Below are 23,797 nucleotides of genomic sequence, written 5' to 3' on the forward strand. Positions count from 1 at the left end.
TAACCCAAAGTATTTCTCTTTTTTGCTTTACTTAGGTATCTCCCAAGAGCTTCAAAGTATCTAAATGTAATGATCAGTTCATGTCAGGGACCTATTTACAGCTTTTCCCTTTAAATGGCCTTTAATTGTTTTCATCTTGAATTGTCTGATCTTAATATCATTTGCAAACTATCTTTTCCTTTTTTGGACAAGGGTGGGAAAATCAATTCTAAATAAATAATATTCATATAGCAAATAGCACTGAAGATAGTGCTCTACAGTAATAGATATTTAATAAATGTTAAATTTATGTGAGTGGAAAGAAGGATGTAGATGAAGTAGTCAGCATTCTCAGGATTGGGTTTTGACTACCCCAATAAACAAGTTCTTCTTGGATCTTAAATATTATTTTTAAATAAGTCTTTTTTTTTTTTTCCCCAAAGTGAAATTTCACCACTCTAAGACTTGATCTGACTAAACAATGGGGGAATAAAGGTAAGCTGATCAGCTAAAATTAGCTACTAATTATTTGTGAAATGCTTTTCTGTCAAGTTCTCCTAGTGCCTGCCCTACTTTTATTTCCTTGTCCCAAGTAGTAGAGGCCATTTAGCCTTCCTAAACAATTGCAAAAGCACAGCAGGACCTCTGGCCTCCAATTAAGGCTTCTGTATCAGTCCTAGCCAAACCCTGCCCTTTGAATGAAATGTTAAAACCAAGACCCACCCTCGTAGACAGTTCTTGTAAATAAAGGAGGGAACTCTGTGGTTCTTGGCCAATATTTTTCCTGTCAGTAGAATGAAGCAATTATATACCCATAGAATCATTGAGCTTAAATAGAACTCAGAAGGTAGATTGGTCTTGTTCTCTTCATATCTTTACTATCCAAAGCAAATGTTTTTATATTTGTTTTTTTTTTTTTTTTAAGATTTCTAGAGATGGGATTCCATAACTGCTTTCTTTTGCCTGTCTTTGTATTTGATCAATCTTAACAAAAAGAATTCTTTCTATCTAGCCAAATTCTGAGTGCAATTTTCATTCATTTTCTCTGGAAAGCTAGTATCCCCTTTGTAGTGACAGTTTTCCAAATAAGAAATGTGATTACTTTTCCAAATAGGCTTCATTTTCCATTCCTTTAATCATTGCTTTTGATTTTCTCTGCACTGTTCGTTTTTTTCAAGTGTGGCTATCAAAATTAGACAAAAACTACTGAAAAGCACCCAAACAATGCCAAACATAGCAAAGAGATTATTTTTGACTTTATTTTTGTCATATTCCTTATGTGTGTGAGTGTGTGTGCGCGCGCGCACACACACACACACACACACACACACACACACACATTTAAATAACCAACCTATCTAAGGACTAGCCTGAAAGGCAGGAAGGCTAAGTCCTCTTGATGTATATTAGCATCATGATCAAAACTGTATGGATTTATTACTGAACTGTGTCAGTGGAAAAAATTTCCACACCAGGAGTTTGCAACACCAATGAAATCACAGGTCTGGAGTCCCTAAAATACTTCACTAATTCTTGCTGATAGTTCACTAATTCTTGTTTGTGGACCAACCATTATGCATCTAAATAATTTTCTTTTTTACTTGAGTTTAGTTATAAGGCAGTTTAGCGTAATAAAATAACATGGATAAAGCCTTTTGTAAATCATGAAGTACCACCCAAATGTCAGTTGTTATTATTAGGAGTCATTCTGCTGACATCTTGTATCTGTACTTGGTTTTTTGTCCCTCTGGATGTTAATGTGCTGAAAAACAGAACACCATCTAATACTTTATGGATCATCTCTCTAATTTTTCAAGGCCATTTTCTTTTTTCCCCTTCAATTTTTAACATTTTAATTTTTTTTAATTTAAATTTTATTTAATAATAACTTTGTATTGACAGAATCCATGCCAGGGTAATTTTTTACAACATTATCCCTTGCACTCGCTTATGTTTTGTTTTTTCCCCTCCCTCCCTCTACCCCCCTCCCCCAAGATGGCAAGCAGTCCTATATATGTTAAATATAACATTTTAATTTAAAGTCTTGAGTTCCAAATTCTATCCTTGTCTTCCCAAACCCTTTCCCAAAGTGGCAAGTAATCAGATATAAGTTATACATGTACAATTATGTAAAGCATTTCCACGTTAGTCATTTTGTACAAGAAGATTCAAACAAAAGGGAAAAAAGAAAGAAAAAGTGAAAAACAGCATGCTTCAGTCTGTTTTCAATCAATATCAGTTTTTTCTCTGGAAGTGACGGCATGTTTCATCATGAGTCCTTTGGGATTTTCTTACTTCATTATATAGTTCTTCATCAAACAATTTTGCTGTTACTGTGTACAATGTTCTTCTAGTTCTGTTCACTTCACTTTGCATCAGTTCATGTAAGTCTTTCCAGGTTTTTCTGAAATTATCCTGCCTAATACTTCTTGTAGCATAAGAATATTCCATTACAATTATATACCACAGCTTGTTTAGTCACCCCACAATTGATGGGCATTCATTTGATTTCCAATTCTTAGTCATCACAAAAAGAGCTGCTATAAATATTTTTGTACAAATAGGTTCTTTCCCCCTCCTCCTCCTTTTTTGGATGTCTTTGGGATATAAACTTAGCAATGGTATTGCTGGATCAAAAGGGAATGCACAGTTTAATAACCCTTTGGGCATATTTCCAAATTGCTCTCCATAATGGTTGGATCAATTGATAACTTTACCAAAAGTGCATTAGTGTCCTAGTTTTTCCATATCCTCTTCAACATCCAACATTTTCCTTTTTATTTATTTTTTGTCATATTAGCTATTCTGAGGGGGGGTGAGGTAGTATCTTAGAATTGTTTTAATTTATATTTCTCTGATAAGTAATGCTTTAAAATATTTTTCCATATGAATATAGATAGCTTGATTTCTTGTCTGAAAACTACCTGTTTGTATCCTGTGACCATTTAAAAATTGGAGAATAATTTGTGTTTTTATAAATTTAACTCAGTTCTGTATATATTTGAGAAATGAAACCTTTATCAGAGATACTTGTTGCAAAAAACTTCTCCCAGTTTTTTGCTTTCCTTATAATTTCAGTTGTATTGGTTTGTAAAATCATCTATTTTTACTATTTGTACTATTACTATTTGTACTATTCTCTGTATCTTCTTTGATCCTAAATGCTTCACTTATCCATAAATCTGACAGATATACTATTCCATGTTCTCTTAATTTGCTTATGATATTACCCTTTATGTGTAAATCATGTACCCATTTTGAACTTTATCTTAGTACAGGGCTTCTTTTTTTTTAATTTAAATTTTATTTTATTTAATAATAACTTTGTATTGACAGAATCCATGCCAGGGTAATTTTTTACAACATTATCCCTTGCACTCGCTTATGTTTCGATTTTTTTCCCCTCCCTCCCTCCCTCCACCCCCACCCCCACCCCAAGATGGCAAGCAGTCCGATAAATGTTAAATATAGTACAGGGCTTCTTAAACTTTTTTCACTCATGACACTTTTTGCCTGAGAAATTTTTATGTGAACCTGGTTATATAGGTATATTAAACAGGCATACAAATCAAACTTTTATGATAATAAATATTAATTTTGTGACCCCCACTTTTAGTTATGCAGTCCCATGTGGGATCATGACCTAGTTTAAGAAGTTTTGTCTTAATATATGGTACTTATACCTAGTTTCTCTCAAGGCCATTTTCAATCCAATAATACAACAAGCATTTTATTAAGCAGTTATTATGTACCATGAACTGTACGAAGCAATGGAATACAAAGTCAAAAAATATGCCCTGCCCTCAAAGAGCTTATAGTCTAGTAGGGGAAAAACATAAACAAGACAAGTAGCAACTATATTCAAAATAATTCAAAGATGGGAATTCTTTTTCTTACATCTAACATGTTAGTTGTACTGCCCAATTTGTTTTCTACAATGTTAATAATTGTTATTTCTATAGCTCCTCCCAAGTCAATGACAATGACAATGAATAACTTTTTCTCTGACCAACCCCTGAAAAGGGATAGTTGCTAGACTGAGCTTAAAATACTGACAGCTATTCCTAAGACCCTCCTTCCAGGTAGGGTAATAGTCCTCTCAGTCTAATAGTTCCTATATGATCTTAGGCTCTATAATCATACGGGGGTAATGAGAATGCCTGTGAGATAAAATTGAAATCCTTACCCCTAACTAGATAAACTGTCTACATTTTGCCTTGCCTACAAAGCCTGACCTTCTAATATAAAAAGAAAACGAGAAGTACTGGCACATTTTGCCCTTTATGAAGTCATGTCTTGACTTTGAAAATATGAGAAAAAAAATCTATTTTTTGTGCGTCACAGACAGAGCCCTCTTCGCACCAAATGGCACAGGGGTTTTGAGCAGCTCTGAATATGTGGAGCAAAGTGCAGGCTGAGTTGTTGGAATACCAGAACACCACAAAGGGTCAGACATTTATTAGTAAAAGTGACAGAAATGATTCCATACTTGAGGTTACAGGGTTCTGAGCACAATAGATTAAGAGGGCAAATAGCCACCCTGGATAAAATCTGACCTTCCACTGACCCATTTTGCATTCTCCTGGCTAATAATATATGAGGGTAGAAAAGGAAAGTTCCCAGTTTCCTTAATATTTGAAACAGAAAGACAGAAAACCATCAAACAAAGATGCCTATGGGAGAAAAAAACCCTACATTTATTACACTGAATTATTTATCATGAATATAAAAGCAAGAAATTCAGAGTCAAGATTATTCTCCTACTCAGTTTCAACTTGTCCTGATAGTGTATTTTGGAGGTAAGATCCCCTGGAGTCCTAGGAATGCCTGAGGCATTGTTCTTACATTCTAAACCCACCTCCTTTCTCAGTTTATTCTTTCTTTGGCTTTCCCTTTCTCTCTCCTTCCTTTCTTCCTTTCTTTCTTTCTTCCTTCCTTCCTTCCCTCCTTCCTTCCCTCCTTCTCTCTCTCTGTCTCTGTCTCTCTCTCTTTCTCTCTTTCTGTCTCTCTCTCTCTGTCTGTCTCTCTGTCTCTCTCTCTCCTCCCACCTGTGGAATTAATAAAACATGGAATAATTAGTGAAAAGTTACCCAAATATAGAAAAAGTCATCTCATTTTCTATGTCAAAAGCTAATGTGTGACAAAGACCAGCTGTAGGGACAACTACAGCAGCAGACAATCTCACCATCACTTTCAAGTGACATTCTTGTCTTAGAATAGTTAGTAAGAAGGTCTAGCATTAGTGGTACCAGATATTCCTCCCATCATTTTCCCCAGTATTAATAGTTGAGGGATATTCTAGAATGAAAAATTTCCAGGTATTGAGGGAAATTTCCAGAGTAAGAAAGAAGCTGAAGAATTATGATAAAATTCAGAGATCAGAAGCCTAGGCAGGAACAGTATGAAGGAATTGGTCAGTGGAGGGAGGTTCCAGTGCAGGAAGGACCAGACATTGAGGGAAGATGATTGAGGTGAAGTCTGGAGAGTCAAAAGCTCATTCAGGAAGTGAATGAAGTAAAGAAAGTAATCTCTGACTTGTCAGGAAAAAATGGACTTTTTTCTCAGAATCTGGCCATTCCCTTGATCTTTCTTTCCCCAAATCCTATTCCTCTAATCCCAACCATATTCTTTATGATATCCATTAGCTCACTCTGTTTTTGTAACTTCTCCTGCAATTCAACAAACTCAACAAATATTGAACCAATTATATATAAAACATTAAGCTAAACATTTTGGTGGGAAAATAAGATTGAATAAATATAACTTACCTTCATGTAACTTTAGGTCAGAAGCTTTTGTGTAAAAGACCTGTGAATATTTTAGAGTATGCCTCAGTTTTGGGGGCTCATTCTTTCCATCTAGAAAATCTAGAAACTTTGCTCTGTACTATATAAATATTAGCCATGTGAAACCACTCAGTGTGCTGTTAGGAGCTCCCCTTGCAAGAACATGGAGCTTCTGAAGCATCTTGAGCAGGTGAAAAACATGATCAGCCATATGCTTTAAGTACATTAATTTGGCACCTGTGCAGAGGGTGAATTGGAAATGGAGAAACTTGAGGCAAGAGTTAGGGTCTATTACAATAGTACAAGGAAAAGGTTGTAAGGTCCTGAATGAGGGTGGTGACCATTTGAGTGGAAAGGGATAAATACGAGAGATATCATGGAGGCAAAATCAAATATATGGCAATTGGATGTGTATAAAGACTAAGAGAGTGAACAATCAAGAATGATTTCTAGTTTGTAAACCTGGGTAAGTGAAAAGATCATAGTGGCTTTGACATAAAGAAGTCTGAAGGAGAAGTAGAGTTTTTTGGAAGGAAGGAGAGAAGAATTTTTGAGTTATACTTTAGAAATGTTAACATTAAGCTGTCTATGGAACATCCAGGTTGAGATATGCAACAGGAAAACAAAGGAGCTTCCTTTCTAAAGCCTCTACTACTTTATAATTCCTGACAAACTTTTGTCTATACCAAACTTAGCTCAAGAATAACATTGTTGTTTATTTAGTTTTCAGTCATATTCGACTCTTTGTGACCCTCAATATGGATTTTCCTAGGAAATATACTAGACTAGTTTGCCATTTCCTTCTCCAGCTCATTTTTCAGATGAGAAAACTGAGGCAGACAGAAATAAGTGACTTTCCTTGCTTCTCTTCTCCTCCCCTCTCTTCTCCTGTATCGTCATATGACATGGACTCAAGGTCATTCACCACCTTAATTGTCTTCCCCTGGCTTATTAGTGTCTTTAAATCGTTACTCTCAGAAATAAACATAATACTTCAGATGGTGGTCTGACCAGGACAGAGTGAAGAATGACTATCACTTCTCATTCCTAGAAGATTTATGCTTCTCTAAACACAGCACCCCGACAATAACAGGCAGCAAGTGAAGCCAAATGAGAGCCTGATTCATTCTCAAGTAAATCGCATTTTTAAAAAACAAGTTTTCGGCCCTGAAAGGTTTAACAAACATATGGAAAAAATTTACCCCATATTCTTTGCCACATGCATCCTGCTTTTCAGCAGACAGATTTGCCCAGGAATACTAACATCTTGTCTATTAACATAGTGGGATGTTATGCAGATGTTGGTTTAAATTCATTTGGAATCTCCGAGCCTTGTTGTGGTAGTTGTGCTTTGCCTCTGTGAAATGTGAGAAGACCTTCCAGGTCTCCAGCTTTATGATATTTTTGTTATTTGGTGGCATCTATGGAGGGACTAGATCAGACTGAAATTCCACTATCTCCAGATGACCTCTGCTAAAGACTGAGAGTGCACTTTTCATAGTTCTTCATTGAGTGAATGCTTTAAATCCAACATTTTTCATGTATTAATCAATCAACAAACATTAGTAATATTATGTGCCAGCCATTTGCAAAGTGCTGGAGATACAAACAGAAAAATATCTCTGACATCAAATCAGAGTTTACAAGAGCCGTTAGAGCCAGTGGAGAGGTGGGGTGGTTTAGGCTGTTAGGGCTTGTGAATAGAGATAGGAACACTAGACTGAGAGCCATAATAGTATACTAGATGGAGCTCTGGACTTGAAAGGTGAGTTCAAATCAGTTAGTAGCTCTCTGATCCTGGACAAGTCACTTAATCTCTGTCTGCCTCAGTTTCCTCATTTGTAAAATGAGAGGGTTTACCTCCAAGATCCCATTTAAAACTTGCAGACCTCTGATCTTATGATGATTACACCTTTCCTAGGAGCAACAGTAATATTAATTTGATTATCGCTCCCTGAGAAAGAAGAGAGAAAAATAATGGAGAGGGATGGGTAGAAAACAGGGGATGAGGTTTATTTGGCACCAGGGCAGATGGCAAGATGCCTAAGTTGGCTAGACCCTGCTGTCCTGGCTCATAGCTGGATGGGATGAAACATTGCCTAAAGGTTTGGAGCCGGCTAGAAATAGAGGATTGAGGTGAAGATTGACTCACCCTCCAATCCAGGCAATTCTACCCCAGGGCAAGTCCCAATGCTGAGTGGATAATAAGCTCTTTGAAAGAAAATATTAACTGCCACTATATATATATGTAAAAAAAAAAAAAATCCTCTCCTTGCCAGTGCTGGTCTACTTAAGCCCTGCTCATTCTACAAATAGAAGCTAGAGGGGAAAAAATATACCTCTCCTCAAAATGAGATCAGTTCATCTGACCCACAAAGAAAAAAAAACCAATTAATTTATAATATCCTGTTTAAGACAATTAAGGCAATTCCCATGGAGTAAGCTAGCTGAAGGCTTTAATGAACATTGGGTGAAACCTGGAAGCTGTGTTGATTTTAGTTCATCCTTTAAACATATGAAGGCTTATTTGAAGTTCATCTGAATTTGCTCAAATTCTTGGGTCAAATGGCCAATGAGAAATTTTGTTTTGTTAGACTATACATGTTTGCAAAAGGAGTTTTATTTTTCTTGATTTCTCAGTGGGGGGCAGGGTGAGGGAAGTAAGAAAAGAGAGAAGTCTGATCTTTGTTTGAAAATGAAATAAAACAAAAATAAATTCTTAGGTCAAGGATCCCAAATCCTTTCCTAATAAGTTATTTTTTATTTTCTCAAAGTCTTATGATCTTCAGTGGGGTGTAGGGAGTGGGGGTGAGCAGTAGGGAAAACCAGGAAGTTTTGTGAGAGTGCAAGTTTTAAGCAGAGGGTGGCCAAAGGTATTCCTTTACCAGTGGTCCCTTCAAAGGGTGGAGCCATTCCTGGCTACACTCCCCTCTCCACTGGAAACCTAAGGAGGGGGGTGAAGACTGCTTTTCAGATCTACTTTGAAATCACAGTTTACTGGGTGTTGTTTAGGATTTCAGCATAGTTGCAAAGGATCATAGATTATAGGATCACAAAATATTAGAGCTTAAAGGCACACTAGAGACTGTCTACTCACTCTCCCTTTCATTTAATAACTGAAGAAATATAGGCTCAAAGATGTTCAGAGATCACAGGGATAGTAGTTGTAGAGGTAGGATATGGAGCCAGGTCTTATAATATATAATTTTATATAAGGCATCATGTTGCTTCTCAGAGTTAGGAAAACTTATCTTCCTGAGTTCAAATCTGCCCTCAGACACTTACTAGCTAGGTGAGCCTGGGCAGGTCATTTCATTTTGTTTGCTTTAATTTCCTCATCTGTATAATGAGCAAGAGAAGGAAACAGAAGGAAATCCATTCCAGTAACTTTGCCAAGAAAACACCAAATGAGGCCATGAAGGGTTGGACACAACTAATCTACTAAACAACAACAATCATAGGATTCAGAATATTGAATTACAGATTTGCCCCAATGACATATTCTTCATTTGGCTGTTCCCTTGTGTGACTATGAGTCTTCCTGTGTCCTTGGTTCAGTGTTTTACTAATATTCTGCTACTTTCACAGTTTAATCATTTTGCTTACCAACCCTAAAAGTGGGAGCAATAAAAACACTGGTGAATCAGAGAAATTAGATTAAAGAATCACAGATTTAAGAATTGGAAGAGACCTTAAAGGACATGGGATTATAGGATCACAAATCCTGAGTTGAAAGGGGCTTCCCAAACGTTCTAATCCAACCATTCCATTTTATAGTTAAAGAAGCTTAGACCCAGGAATATTAAAAGACTTGTCTATTCCAACACTTCTTTTACTTGGCAGATAAGAAACTGAGAAACTCAGGTTAAGTGAGTTGCTTAAGATCACACAGATAGTAAGCAGCAGGGATGATTTGAACCACATGTCTTCCATTATATTACCATTGTCCTCAAGGGTGGCCTAGAAATCCAAGAGAAAAATATTTTAAAATTAGAATAACATTTTTTCAAAGAAATAAATGTATTAAGTTGTTTATTAGATCTGGAACTTGATCCAAGGCCTAAAAATGTAAGTGTCAAATAGTAACAAACTATATGTAAATTAGTTAATTCACTAAAATGTCTAAAGTTCTGACATTTTCAATGGTTAGGTCTCAAAGAAGGCCTGGAGAATCTTCTACCATTAGAAGCAGACCCAAAAGTTCTAGTCTAACTATAGGGAATGAAACCATTCAGGGATTTCTTTTTAAATAGCAATTCAGGAGTCATTTAATAGATAAGGAAAACTCTGGCTTTCTTAGGACTTCTGATCTATCTATAAGTTAAATTTAAGTCATCCTCCAAGATACCAAATAGCCTTTGATTGTCTCAGGAATCTGAGGTCCCTTTTGTCTGACTTTACTAACAAGAAACTTGTATGTGGTCAGCACCTGCCACCCACATAATTTCCTGGTGCTCCTCCCTTCATAATATTTTTCCTGCCCTACTCTGTGCTTATTTCCTCTTCAGTCTGGATCATTGCCTAAACCTTTGGACCACCTTCACACCCAGTCTTTTGAATTTAGTTCCTGGCAAACTGGCTTTACTGGGCACAGCATTCTGTTTACATTTTCTTTCAGTTATGACTTGAGTCACACCCTCTTGTTTCCCTCAGGCGCTATATATTTTCCCAATCATCGGAGTTTAGCCTTATCCCTATAGAAAGCAGCATCTGATCTTTGAATGATCAAAGGATTTCATTTGTAGCTCTCTATTTTGTATTACCTTTATTTGTGTATTTGTCTCTTCCTTATCTCCCCAGCTACTAATGCTTCCTTCTGAAAAAAAAAAAAAATTTTCTTTGAATTTACTATATATATCTTGCAAATATTTGTATTATTTATTTTTTTCTCTATGCAATGTATACTCTATAAGAGCAGAAAGTATTTCACTTTTGCCTTTGTTTTCCCAGCAGCTGGCAAAATGCTTTACATATAGTAAGCAGATTTTTGATAAATTCTTGTTGATTGGTTGATTGATTCTTAACTTCCACTGGATTGTAAACTTTCAAAAGGCAGGAATATGCTTTATTCATTCTTGTGTCTCTTTCAGGACCTATTATTGTGCTTCACACATAATAGGTTCTCAATAAATATTTGTGAAATTAATAGAATATGTTCTAGGACATGTCCTGAATCCATTACTCAAGAGTCTGACCACAGACAGCTTTATTTCAGAGTATTTCTTGTTGGTTGGAGGATCTGCATAGAGCCATCTTTAACTCATGAAATATAGAAGCCTTTCTCTCTTTGGATCAGCATGTACCATTTCAAGGTCTAAGCAATCTCTGGAAAATCGACCAGCACACTTTTTAAAACCTTTATGATAATTAGTCAATAAATCCATTAGGACATCTGTTGTGAATGCCATCCTACAGAAGTACATAATCTGAATAGGCAAAACAACAAATTTAGTCCAGGGATGTAGAATGAAGGAAAATTAGGGGAAATAAGGGAAATGAATACAGTGAAGAGGAAGTGTGTTTGCCTGATGCAATTCCCACATAGAAGAGGCTGAGGAAGCTGCTTCTAGAAAAAAATCCTGATGTGCAATGGAAAGGACCTTTTCCCTGATTTGGAGCATATAAAGACTTTTTATAACTGGTTCTGCTCTGTTAACCAAGTAGTGAAGGGGAGACCTTTTTTAGGGGGAAAATTACTTTTTATATTTAACTTTTTTTTTAATTTGAAGTTCCAAATTTTTTCTCTTTCTTCAGTCTCTCCCCTACTCATGGAGAAGGCAAGCAATATAATATTCAATTAGACATGTGAGATCATGAAAAACATATCCATATTGTCTATGTTGCCCAGAAAAAGCGAGAAAAATATAGAAAGTGAGAAAATTCAACTTCAATTTGCACTCAGAATGCATCAGTTCTTGGGACAACTAGGTGACACAATAGATAGAGCCCAGCTCTAGAGTCAGGAAGACCTGTGTTCAAATCTGGCCTAAGACATTTGACAGTTACTGGTTGTGTGACCCTGGGCGAGTTACTTAATCCCAATTCCCTTGCCAAAAAAAGAAAAAAAAATAATAATTTGGCTGTTCTCTCTCTGGGGGGCTTAACAATTCTCATCATGAGTGCTTCTGAATTGTCTTGAACCTTAGTATTGATTAGAGTGGCTAAGTCTTTTCCAGTTGATGATTATTACAATATTATTATTGCTGTGTTTAATAATCTCTCGTCACTTCACTTTGAAGCAGTTCAGGTCTTCCCCGATTTTTCTTCATTATTTCTTCATTACAATAATGTTCCATCACAATGATATAGCATGAGTTTTTCAGGCATTCCTCAATTGATGGGCAGCCCCTCAATTTTCTTTTTTCATCTCACTTTTTCTTTTTTCATCATACTTGTGATATTTCTGGGTTAAAAGATGAAGAGACTTTCGCTATTTAGTACTTTATCCCCCCCCTTATATATATAACAATTTTTAACATTTATTTTTAAAACTTTGAGTTCTAAATTCTCTCTTATCCTACCTCCCACATTGAAAACACACACATGAAGTCATACAAAACATTTCTATAAAAGGCATGTTGTGAAAGAAAGCATAGACACCCCCCCCAAAAAAAAGAAAAATTCAAGAAAAATAAAGTTTAAATAGTATGCTTCAATCTGTACTCAGACACAAACAGTACTTTTTCTGGGGAGGGATATATTTTTCATCATAAATCCTTCAGAGTTGTCTTGTACTCTGAGAATAGCCAAGGTGAAGAGACTTTTTGATTGTGTGTGAAGCTAGAAATGGGGTACATTCAATAGACACTAGCAAACCAAAGTAAATCTCATGTTATGGCTCTTTCTTATCTGATGAGATAAGGTGAGAAAGACAATATTTTAGAGGTTGAGATTTTTGCTTCTTCCCCCTTCTAAGGTTGACATGTGGTCCTTGAAAAAGGACTTCTATTCTTTGTGTCCTTATGTTGTTCATTCTTGTTTTAGATGAAGAAATGTTGGAAGCAGCCATAACCCTGAGAGCTTCAAAAAGTCAGAACAGTGACCCATCAAAAGTACTAGAGTTAGACTCAATTTGTAAGAAGCCAGAAGATGATGATCAAAGTCCCAACTGACCTGCCCAGAACAGCAGTAGCATCTGACAGTTCCTTCTGACAGTTATGCAATATTTAGAAGTGGATCTGGTAGAGCAAAAGCTAGGTAGGGACTTCCTTAAATTTGAGCCTAAGTGGTAAGAGGAAGAGTATAGCCCCCAAGTACTGAGAAAGAGGAATGGTGACTATTCTGTCCTCACTATACCTTCAAAGTAAATTTCCTTTTATAAAAGCATATTTACATTCTTTGGTTAAATGGAACCAGGATAGTAATCACAAGTGATTAACAGTAGATAAAACACACCAGTATCAAAGGATATGAACAGACAATTCTCAGACGAAGAAATTGAAACTATTTATAGACATATGAAAATATGCTCCAAATCATTATTAATCAGAGAAATGCAAATTAAGACAACTCTGAGATACCACTACACACCTGTCAGATTGGCTAGAATGACAGGGAAAGATAATGCAGAATGTTGGAGGGGATGCGGGAAAACTGGGACACTGATACATTGTTGGTGGAATTGTGAACACATCCAGCCATTCTGGAAAGCAATTTGGAACTGTGCTCAAAAAGTTATCAAACTGTGCATACCCTTTGATCCAGAAGTGTCTCTACTGGGCTTATACCCCAAAGAGATACTAAAGAAAGGAAAGGGACCTGTATGTGCCAAAATGTTTGTGGCAGCCCTGTTTGTAGTGGCTAGAAGCTGGAAAATGAATGGATGCCCATCAATTGGAGAATGGTTGAGTAAATTGTAGTATATGAACATTGTGGAATATTATTGTTCTGTAAGGAATGACCAGCAGGATGAATACAGAGAGGACTGGCGAGACTTACATGAACTGATGCTGAGTGAAATGAGCAGAACCAGGAGATCATTATATACCTCAACAACGATACTGTATGAGGATGTATTCTGATGGAAGTGGACCTCTTCGATAAAGAGAGCCTTAATTGATCAAAGATGGACAGAAGCAGCTACACCCAGAGAAAGAACACTGGGAAATGAATAGAAACTACTTGCATTTTTGTTTTTCTTCCTGGGTTATTTATAACTTCTGAATTCAATTCTCCCTGTGCAACAAGAAAACTGTTCAGTTCTGCACACATATATTGTATCTAGGATATACTGTAACCCATTCAACATGTAAAGGACTGCTTGCCATCTGGGGAAAGGGGTGGAGGGAGGGAGGGGAAAAATTGGAACAGAAGTGAATGCAAGGGATAATGCTGTAAAAAATTACCCTGGCATGCGTTCTATCAATAAAAAGTTATTTTAAAAAAAGGATTTATTATCTAATAAATTACACATGAGTTATAATCTGCACTCCAAAAAAACAAACAAACAAACAAACAAACAAAAAAAAAACACCAGTAATGGAAGCTCAAGACAATAGCACTGAAAAAAAGCCATCCTACTACCCCTCAGCAGTTCCCAAAGCTCTGGAAACCCAAACTGCTAATATATGTATATATTGGGGAGTGATTTTAGAATCTTTATATACTATAACTTAGAATCTAGCAAATAACGAGCAGAAATTATGCTGATAAATTAAGTTGAAATGATAAGGAAATTAAACACGGGGAAAGAAACATTCAGGGTATTAAGAAGATGGATTCAAAACCCAGACCAGAGTAGAATTCTGGTGTGTTAAAAAAAAAAATGCATATTTTGTGTTACTCATTTCATCAGTGAGGAGCTCTTCATTTTATAAGTCATTTGGGCAGTAGGCAGAGCCTTGGGTGTAGTTGCACATCTGTGAGTTAATGCTGGCCCACCAGTTGGATTTTCTCCCTTTTCTGAAAGCCTTTAGCTGTAAAATAATCTGTAAAACCTTATTTAATACTTAATTATGTCAGTTTGCTTCTGTTTGTTGACAGATCAGTTCTGAATAATAGTATTAGCCTTAAAAGCTGGTCATCCAGCTTCAAATCACCATTCTGTCTACTTGCTGTGTTGTTCCCATCTGAGACCCCATGAGTTCCTGCCCTTCCTGGACCTGCATATGGATGACCTCATCCCTGGCTCCTTGCTAAGCATTGTTCTCTGCGTTGTCACCAATGGATCTCTTGCTAAAAGGCCTGTGGCATAGATTTGGTGAGCACCCCCAATCTGGTCCTCTTCCCAATGGACTTTTTAACCCAGTTTCCCTTCCCCATCACCCCAGAGCAATTGGTCTCCAGGCTAAGGCTTTAAGGTTTTGTTCACATCAAAAGAGAGTTCCCTGGTGAAAACTTGAGAAGGTTTCATTCCCAAACTTTAGGAGATATCTGAAAACCCACTTCAACCTGAGATCATAAACAGGTGTGTTAAGCAACTTCAAGGAAAGAGCTCAGGAATGGACTTTGTTAGCGTATTCCTTAGGGATCTAGTCTGGAATGAAGCAGTTCAGGGTGGGGACAATCTGACATTCTCTAGAATGATCTCATCAGGGTGGAGGTGGTCCCACTCTTGCCAGTTCTCATACAACTGAGCCTTTAGAGTAAGCAACTCCAGTTGCAAGCCTAGAGGGCAGAACTATTCACTCTCCATACTTAGTCCTGAAAAAATCCCTACCCTGAATCTTAAGAAACCTATGAAAATTCACAATGTGCCAAATTATTGCTTAAAACTGTTCTGAGACTTCTGCTACTACTAGTATACTACTACTGTTCTGCTACTAGTATACTACTATTATTGCTACTATTTATAGTACTCCTCGTCCTGCTGCTTTTGCTACTACTAATATAGTACTACTAGTAGTAATAGTATTACTACTATTACTGCTACTACTTGTAGTAGTATCTTTACTACTATTATTGCTGCTGCTACTACTAATATACTACTACTACTGCTACTGCTACTGCTGCTACTATCAGTATACTACTACTGTTCTGCTACTAGTATACTACTATTACTGCTACTATTTGTAGTACTACTTCTTCCTGCTGTTGCTACTACTAATATAGTACTACTAGTAGTAATAGTATTACTAGTACTACTACTATTACTGTTACTACTTGTAGTAGTGTCATTACTACTATTATTGCTGCTGCTACTACTAATATGCTACTACTACTGCTAATGCTGCTGCTGCTACTACCAGTATACTACTACCACTACTATTGCTACTCCTTGTAGTGTTACTACTGTTGCTGCTGCTACTAATTATAATACTACTAGTACTGCTGCTGCTATTACTGGTGGTAGTAGTGCTAGTAGTAGTAGCAGCAATAGTAGTATAGTTCTAGTAATAGTGTAATTTTAGTAGTAGTAGTAGTAGTAGTAGCAGCAGCAGCAGCAGCAGCAGTAGTAGTCAATCAGTCAACAAATAAGTGCTTAATATGTGTCAATAACTATACTAAGTACTAATGATACCAAGAAAGACAAAAACATGATTCTTATCTTCAAGGACCTCACATTCTAATAGAAGAGTGATAAATAAGCATTTATTAAGTGCTTCCTCTATGCCAGATAATATGTTGCCACTTTAAAGATGATAACTTATATAATAACAACAACAACAACAATAATAATAGCTAATATTTATATAGTACTTATTGTGTCAGGCATTGTATTAAATGCTTTGTAATTATTATTTTATTTGATCCTCACAACAATGCTGGAGAAAGATTTATTATTATACTGATTTGCATATGTACATATATAAATCAGTATAATAAATATTTATAATAAATAAAAATAAATATATATACATATATACATACATACACTCATACAGAGAGAGAGTTTTCTATAGATGAGAAAACTGAAAGCAGATGTTAAATGACTATTCAGGGTCATATAGCTAGTAAGGGTCTGAGATCAGATTTGAACTCAGATTTTCCTGACTCTAACAAAAAGACCTCAGTCTAGTTCAAATCCTGCTTTGTGACCCTGGCAGGTCATTATTCTCTAGCTCAGTTTCCTCATCTACAAAATGGAGATAATGGTAGCATCAACCTCCTACTGTTGTTGTGAGGATCAAATGAGATAATAAGCATAAGATTCTTTGAAAAAATATTAAAGAACTATATAAATGCTATATATTATTATATTTCATTGAAAAATGTTAAGGCATTATATAAATGCTATGATTATGGTACATAATATAATAATAATAGCTGATGTTCATATGGTGCTTTAAGGTTTGCAAAATCCTTTATATGTACTATCTCTTTTGAACTTTACAACAACTTTGTGAAGATAGTGTCCAGCTCTCTCTCTAACAGGTAATGCTATCTATTATCCTCAGTTAAAATCTGGTAAGCAACTCATTTCTGCTCATCATACATGAGCTCCTGATAAATCAGGGCTTTTGGGTAGAAGCACTAATTTATTCCTGAAGTACCAGGCAATCTGGGGACCCAAAACTGGTCCAGCAAGAGGGGCTCCCAAGCTAACTCTGAGTCAGCCTCATAATCATAAAACTCTTGATGATAGGATGTTACATTCCAGAATGATGACCCAGGAAGTCGTCTTATTATCGTTCAGTTACTCAAACACATACAAATTTTGTCCCTAGAACTCATCAATGCCCTCCTCTTCCCTGTAATACAGAGCATCATTAAAACCATTCAAACCTGCATATAAAATGATGACTCATAACACGAAACTGTCATGCTGCCAATACCCAGTGGGTATTTATTTGACCACCAAACCTCTCCCACACGGGGCTATAGTACTTTGTAAAACAAACAAACAAACAAACAAAAAGGCAAGGAACTTGGGTGGTGCTGTGGTTGCCAGGTTCTGAATGAAATCATATTTGAATATGGGTAACCTTTGTTCTTTATGGCTGCTGAATGCTTTTGGGAAGATTAGCCTTTTCATAACATCAGATTTGCAACTTGATCTGGACTTGCTATGCTACTGGGAATTTCTTCTTGATACAAAACCAGGAGGAGTTCGGAACACATCATTCAGAAATGTTTGATGAAACAAAATCTAATCTTGTAGCCTGAATTACACACTCCCACTATCATCTCCTCTCCTTCCCTCCCTCCCTTTCCTTTCTATTCCCTTCTCTTCCCCCTTCTCCTCTCCCCTGCTTTCCCTTCTCTCCTCCCCTTTCCTCTACTTCTCTTTCCTCTCCTCCCCTCTCCTTTCCTCTCCTCTACTCCCCTTTTCTTTCTTTCCCTTTTCTCTACTTTTCTTTTCTGTCTCCTCCCCTTCCTTCTCTTCCTTTCTCTTCACATCTACTCCTCTTCCCTCCCCTCCCCTCTGTTCCTTTTCCTTCTCCTTCTCTCTCTTTCCCTCTTTCTTTCACCTCCCTTTCCTTCTCCCTTATTCTCTACTCTGCTTCCCTTCCTTCTCCTCTCTTCCCCTCCCCTCCCCTCTCCTGTCCTACAGTCTTATTAAGAACCTAAGGATGAAGATGCAGCCAAATAAAGTAGAAGTCACACTGCTATGGTAATGCTCCATCCATATGAAGGACATATTGTGGTTTGGAGATTAAACTTAGTACCATCCATTCATTAGATTCCCCACCTTGATGACTCACTTCCCTACACTATTTGAAAAACCCTTCTGGTGGTCTACTGCCACAGAGGAAGCAACTTGAGAATTGAAGAGGCTGATTCCCTTCTGATTTCTTCTATCCTTCCTTGACTTACCCCTTTATAAAAATGGAAAAGTATTATGTTCTAGCATAGGGGTATTACACTCAAAATAGAAATAGATTTCTGTACCCTTGTATTGACTTAGAAAACCACAAATTAACATTATCCATGTTGTTTTATATTATTTATTTTGTTAACCATTTCCCAATTATATTTTTATCGAAGTCAGGAAATTTTGAGTGTTTTGAAGGCAGTGAATTCGACCTTTGTACAGTGAGCTTTTTTTAGTATCAGGAAAACCTAGTTTCAAATTCTGCCTGTGACATATATTAGCTGTGTGACTTGACAAATCACTTGATCTCCAGAAAACTTTCTAAACCTACCAGTTGCAGAGGAGGAAGGACTTGTATCAGTAGAAGTCCATTACTTGGAGCTCCCTATACCAATGGTGTTGGTTATTAGTTGTTGTCCTTTGTTCTCAAAGAGAACCAAAATGATAACACTATGTTGGACTCAAAGTACAATGTGTCCACTTGAACTATAAAATTGTTGCCTCTACCAATAAATTTGGAGTGTCTGATGTGTTCAGGGAAAACTAGCATCTCTGATATGAGGGCTTACCAAGCCCTTTTCAGTGCTGCTCATTCATTCTTGGCGTCTATCTTCATCCAACTCTCATTTGTGGTTCCAACAAGCATGTACAGTGGCCATAGCCCAGCAGCCAGGCTAAACCAGGTTTAACCGACAGACTTCAAACCTACCCCAAACATGTGAAGAACTTCCTTGGTGGAATGGGCAGATGAGAACAATTTGTTCCAACAGTCATGAAGGGAGCTGAAGCAGTTTTTGTGAAACACTTAAAGCTTGATCAGACATCAAAGACATCAAGGTCATCCACTGCATCCTGGACTTTTTGCCTGTGATCCTGCCTTTTGGATTGCTATTGGACTTCAGTGACTCTGGAAGAAAGAGTGAGACTGATAGTTGTGTGCAACTCTGTCTCACTTAAACCCAATTCACTGTTGAGTTAAGATATCACTTCATGATGTCATTGGTACTCTTCAAAATGAAGGTCAACCAACCAATAAAATTACTAGTCCAGTCTACAAAAAAAGGTAATGGTTCTAATGTTGTGTGAGGGGGGGAGGGAACAATCCTCTGCCAGATTGACAATTGCAAAACTACACCCCCTGAAAGGTCACTATGGTCCAGGAAAATCTGCCATCATCTACTGAGAGGAATGTCTGCAGCACCTTATATTGGTGCTGTCTAATCCCCCTAATTCAGAACAACTCTGTTTAGTGCCAAACCTGAATTGACAATTTTCTTCACCAGTTTCATAGTAACCACTTATAATCAATAAATGCTTATTGGCATCTTGAACGTCAAAATGATTAGTGTGAAGGCTCTATTTGAAGACCTGGGGTTTAGGGTTCCTAGAGAAGACTATACAACTCCCCTAGGCAATTCTACAAATTGAGACTGTTAGAATTATTTTGTTTCAAATAGACAGGGGCCACAATCAATCAATAAACATTAAGTGCCAGCTAAGTGCAAAGCAAAAAAAGAGGCAAAAAATTCATAAACTCAAGGAGCTTACAATCTAATGGTTTATTAAATCTTATCATGAAACATTAACTTAGAAAAACATATTTTTATGTTTTCTATATACCATTGTATTTTAATTTTGTTAAATATTTCCCAATTGCATTTTATTATGGGTGGCTGAAGGAGGGGGTGTTGTAGTTGATAATGTAGCTCAAGGGTAGTCCAGTACATTTGACAGCAGTTGCAATAGAATTCTTGCCCTCATGGACAATTAGCTTCTTTGTAGAAAGTGTGATAAAGTGGATAGAGAGCTGGTCTTGGAGTCAAGAAAAGCTAAATTCAAGTACCATCTCTGACACATACTGGCTATATGAACAAAATATATCACTGAATCTCTATGTCCCCATCAGCTCTCTAAGACCATTAGATCATGTAGAGTAGATTCTAATCTGTCTTGGTAGAAGAAATTTTCTCACTGGGAACACCCTACATCAATAAAACCATTAAGTGCAACAGAAAATATATATCGATATCCTGTTGACTTCTCAAAAAGGGAATTCATATCCTTACATTCTTTTCTGCCTGTATGTATGCCTTCAGCATGAAATCCTGATTAAAAATTTTAATTATACACCCTAACAGCCCAACTATAGAAATCTAAGAGTATGGCCTCATAACACTACCCTCTAGTTAGAAACTTTGTAGCTAAATGCCTAATATTTTTGGCAGTGTCTCTTGGCTCAGTATGATGTCAATTAATCCAACTGGATCTATACCTATGTTTTGTCCAGGAATTTACTTGGGAAACTCATGGGGCACTTGCAGCCCCATGTCATGCCATCTTTCAGTGTCACTGTTATTTCATTGTTTTTCTGCCAGGGCCAATATATGATCATAATAGGTAGCTGACCTCTTTCTATGATGACCTACTTTCTCCCTTGTTAAGACAATTTACTGTGGAAACCATTCTTCTGTTTCTCTGGAAAAAAGTTCTAAGGCCAACACTTTTCCTGAGTATATTATCTCTCTCCATAGGTTCTTTGTTGTTCAGTTTTTTCAATTGTGTTTGAATTTTCATGACCCCATTTGGGGTTTTCTTGTTAAAGAAAATGAGTCATTTTGGTATTTCCTTCTTCGGCCCATTTTACAGATGAGGAAAACAGGGTTAGTTAACTTGCCTAAGGTCAGACAGTTAGTAAGTGTCTGAGGCTAGATTTGAACTTAGGAAGATGAAGTCTTTTTGATGTCAGGCCCCACGCTCTATCTGGGCCAACTATGTGCTCATTTGAAATGTTTGGACAATATTCTTCACTGTCCTTTTAGTTGAAATGTACCCATCTATGTCACTTCAACCCCCATCTGACAGATAACATGAAAAGACTAGTCAGACCCTCTTACTGTGACATTTCTCTCCACCAAAACTAGTAGACCATCATTCTTCCCCTTCATGCTTCAACAGCTCTCTGCATGCCTCCATTCAGAACACACCCCTCTCCAATGACTGTGGTTTTTCATTTCTGCTTCTTCCCTACTTTTATACCCTACAATCTATTGCCTACAGCTAACCATTACCTAGAAGAGTGAGAGACCAAGCAAACAAACCTATAATAAAGTCTACGTATCACCAAGACTGTACGCAAGCAGGCTGCAGTTTCATACCAAACACCAAGTAAACGCCTACATTTTCCAAGATTAGGTATGTCTCTTTATATGGGGTCTTCAGTCCTGCCAAATTTTTAAAAATCTAATACAAAACTTTTCTACTTCACCTAAGCTATCAGCTTCTAATCTTCGGATTAGAACTTTACACTTTCGCGAAGACTCATTCTCTGTTCTCCTAGTTTTGCTCCTTGACTAGCTCCTATCCTAGGTAGTGAAAAATTTGTTTACTGATTATATCTAGTAAACTGGGGAAAATGTGGCCCAGAAGAATATAATTGAAAACCTATTTAAAACTTTTATACCCCAAGACAAGACTATGCCATCTTAAAAGATACCCATGAAAATTTGGTTCCTAAATACTGAGGAGCCTGCTTAGGAAAATTATGGTGTTACTTCCAGCTTATATTTGCAGACAGTTAGGTTCTACATGGAAGGTCAGTCTTGGAAAGCTGCTTCTGACAGTACTTAGAAAATATTAAAAGCATTACTCTAACCAATGTCTCCACAGAAGCCACTGAAAACCCACTGAATTCCTGTGTTTTAAAGATTTGCCCTTGACTAATCAGGTATCCAGTTTTTTGTTTAAACTTTATTTTCAATATGAGTCAGCAGTGTATCTTGGCAAACAAAAAAGCTAATGCACTCTTAGCCTGTATTAATAGAAATGTTAAGTATCCAGGATGAAGAAGATTCTCATCCCACAAGCAATGATATAGTGGGACATTTTCCCCTACTCATCAAATATTAACTTTGAAGAAAAAACACTTTATAGTAGTGAAATAATATTCTGGTCACTAAATTTTAAGAAAAATATCAACAATCTAGTGTGTGTTTTGAGGAGGGTGAACAAGATAATTAGGAAATTTAAGCAACAACATTTTGCATAGTAGTTAAGACATAGATACTTAAAAAATGTTTCTTGATTGAAAGAACTGAGGATTTTTTGTGGAGAAGAGAAGACGTAGGGGAAACCCAACAGCTTTCTTTGAACACTTATTTCACAGAAAAGCTGTTATTTGGGGACAACATGGTGCATAATGTAAAAAGCACCAGACCTTGAAGTCAGAAGATATTTGGATTTGAATCCTATCTTTGACACTTATTAGCTCTGTGACTATAGGCAAGTCACTTGAATTCTCTAAACCTGAGTTGTTGAGAGGATTAAATAAAATAATATAAAGACATTGCAAAACCTTTAAAAGTATTAAATTGAGGACTTGTGAGAGCCAAGATGGAGGAGTAAGTAGTAAATCATTGTAATTCTCTTATATTCAACTCCAAACAACAATAAAATAGTGGCCTAAATAGATCCTCAAACAGCAAAACCAGCAAAAAAGGCTGGGTAAAACAGTCTTTTTGTCCAAGAAACCTGGAAGATTGTCAAGAAAGAACTGTCTCAGGAAAAAGAGAAACAAATCTAGGACAGGAAGTATCCCAATAAGCCAGCAGCAAACCCCATCTCAGCAAACCAGTGGGAGATCCTGAGCTCCAGTATGGTGGAGCAGGCAAATGCCAACATCATCACTCCTTAGAGGCCTCAGTATAACCAAAGAAATGGAAAAGATTTCAACTCTGAGAACCATGACGTGTTTCAGCTTAGGCCTGGGCAAACAGATAACCTCACCAGACTGAAACAAATTTCAGCGTAACCTTAGGAAATGCACAAATACCCCACTGTATTTGTACTCCTGTACTCATGTATTCAGCACATGCCATACATCAGCACTAGGTTCCCAATACAGAATCTGGTAAGCTTCCAGAACCCTACTGCTCCCAGCAGCATCAACCACTCCCCACCAGTGCAACATCAGACACAAGAGTTCCCTCTGTGAGCCTCAAGGTAACATCAGTGCAATACCAGGTAAACAGCCATGTCCTACTAGCTACTGGCACAAGAAACCAGAGGCAATTCCCAAAGAAAAATGTGAAGTAGTTTCAAGCCCAGAAAAAAGTCATGAAAAACTTCAAAAAGGAACTTAAAAGTCATATAAAAAAGAAGAAGAAAAATTGGGGAAAAAAATGAGAGTGATGTAAGAGAATTATGAAAAAAGAGTCAAGTGACCCTGGGCAAGTTACACACACACACACACACACACACTCTTAACAACTTGAAAGAAGAAAAGAACTTCTTAAAAAGTACAATTGACCAATTAGAGGGGAAAAAAATACAAATGCTAATT

The sequence above is a fragment of the Antechinus flavipes genome, chromosome 4 (genome assembly GCF_016432865.1).
Source record: "Antechinus flavipes isolate AdamAnt ecotype Samford, QLD, Australia chromosome 4, AdamAnt_v2, whole genome shotgun sequence".
Classification (NCBI taxonomy): domain Eukaryota; kingdom Metazoa; phylum Chordata; class Mammalia; order Dasyuromorphia; family Dasyuridae; genus Antechinus; species Antechinus flavipes.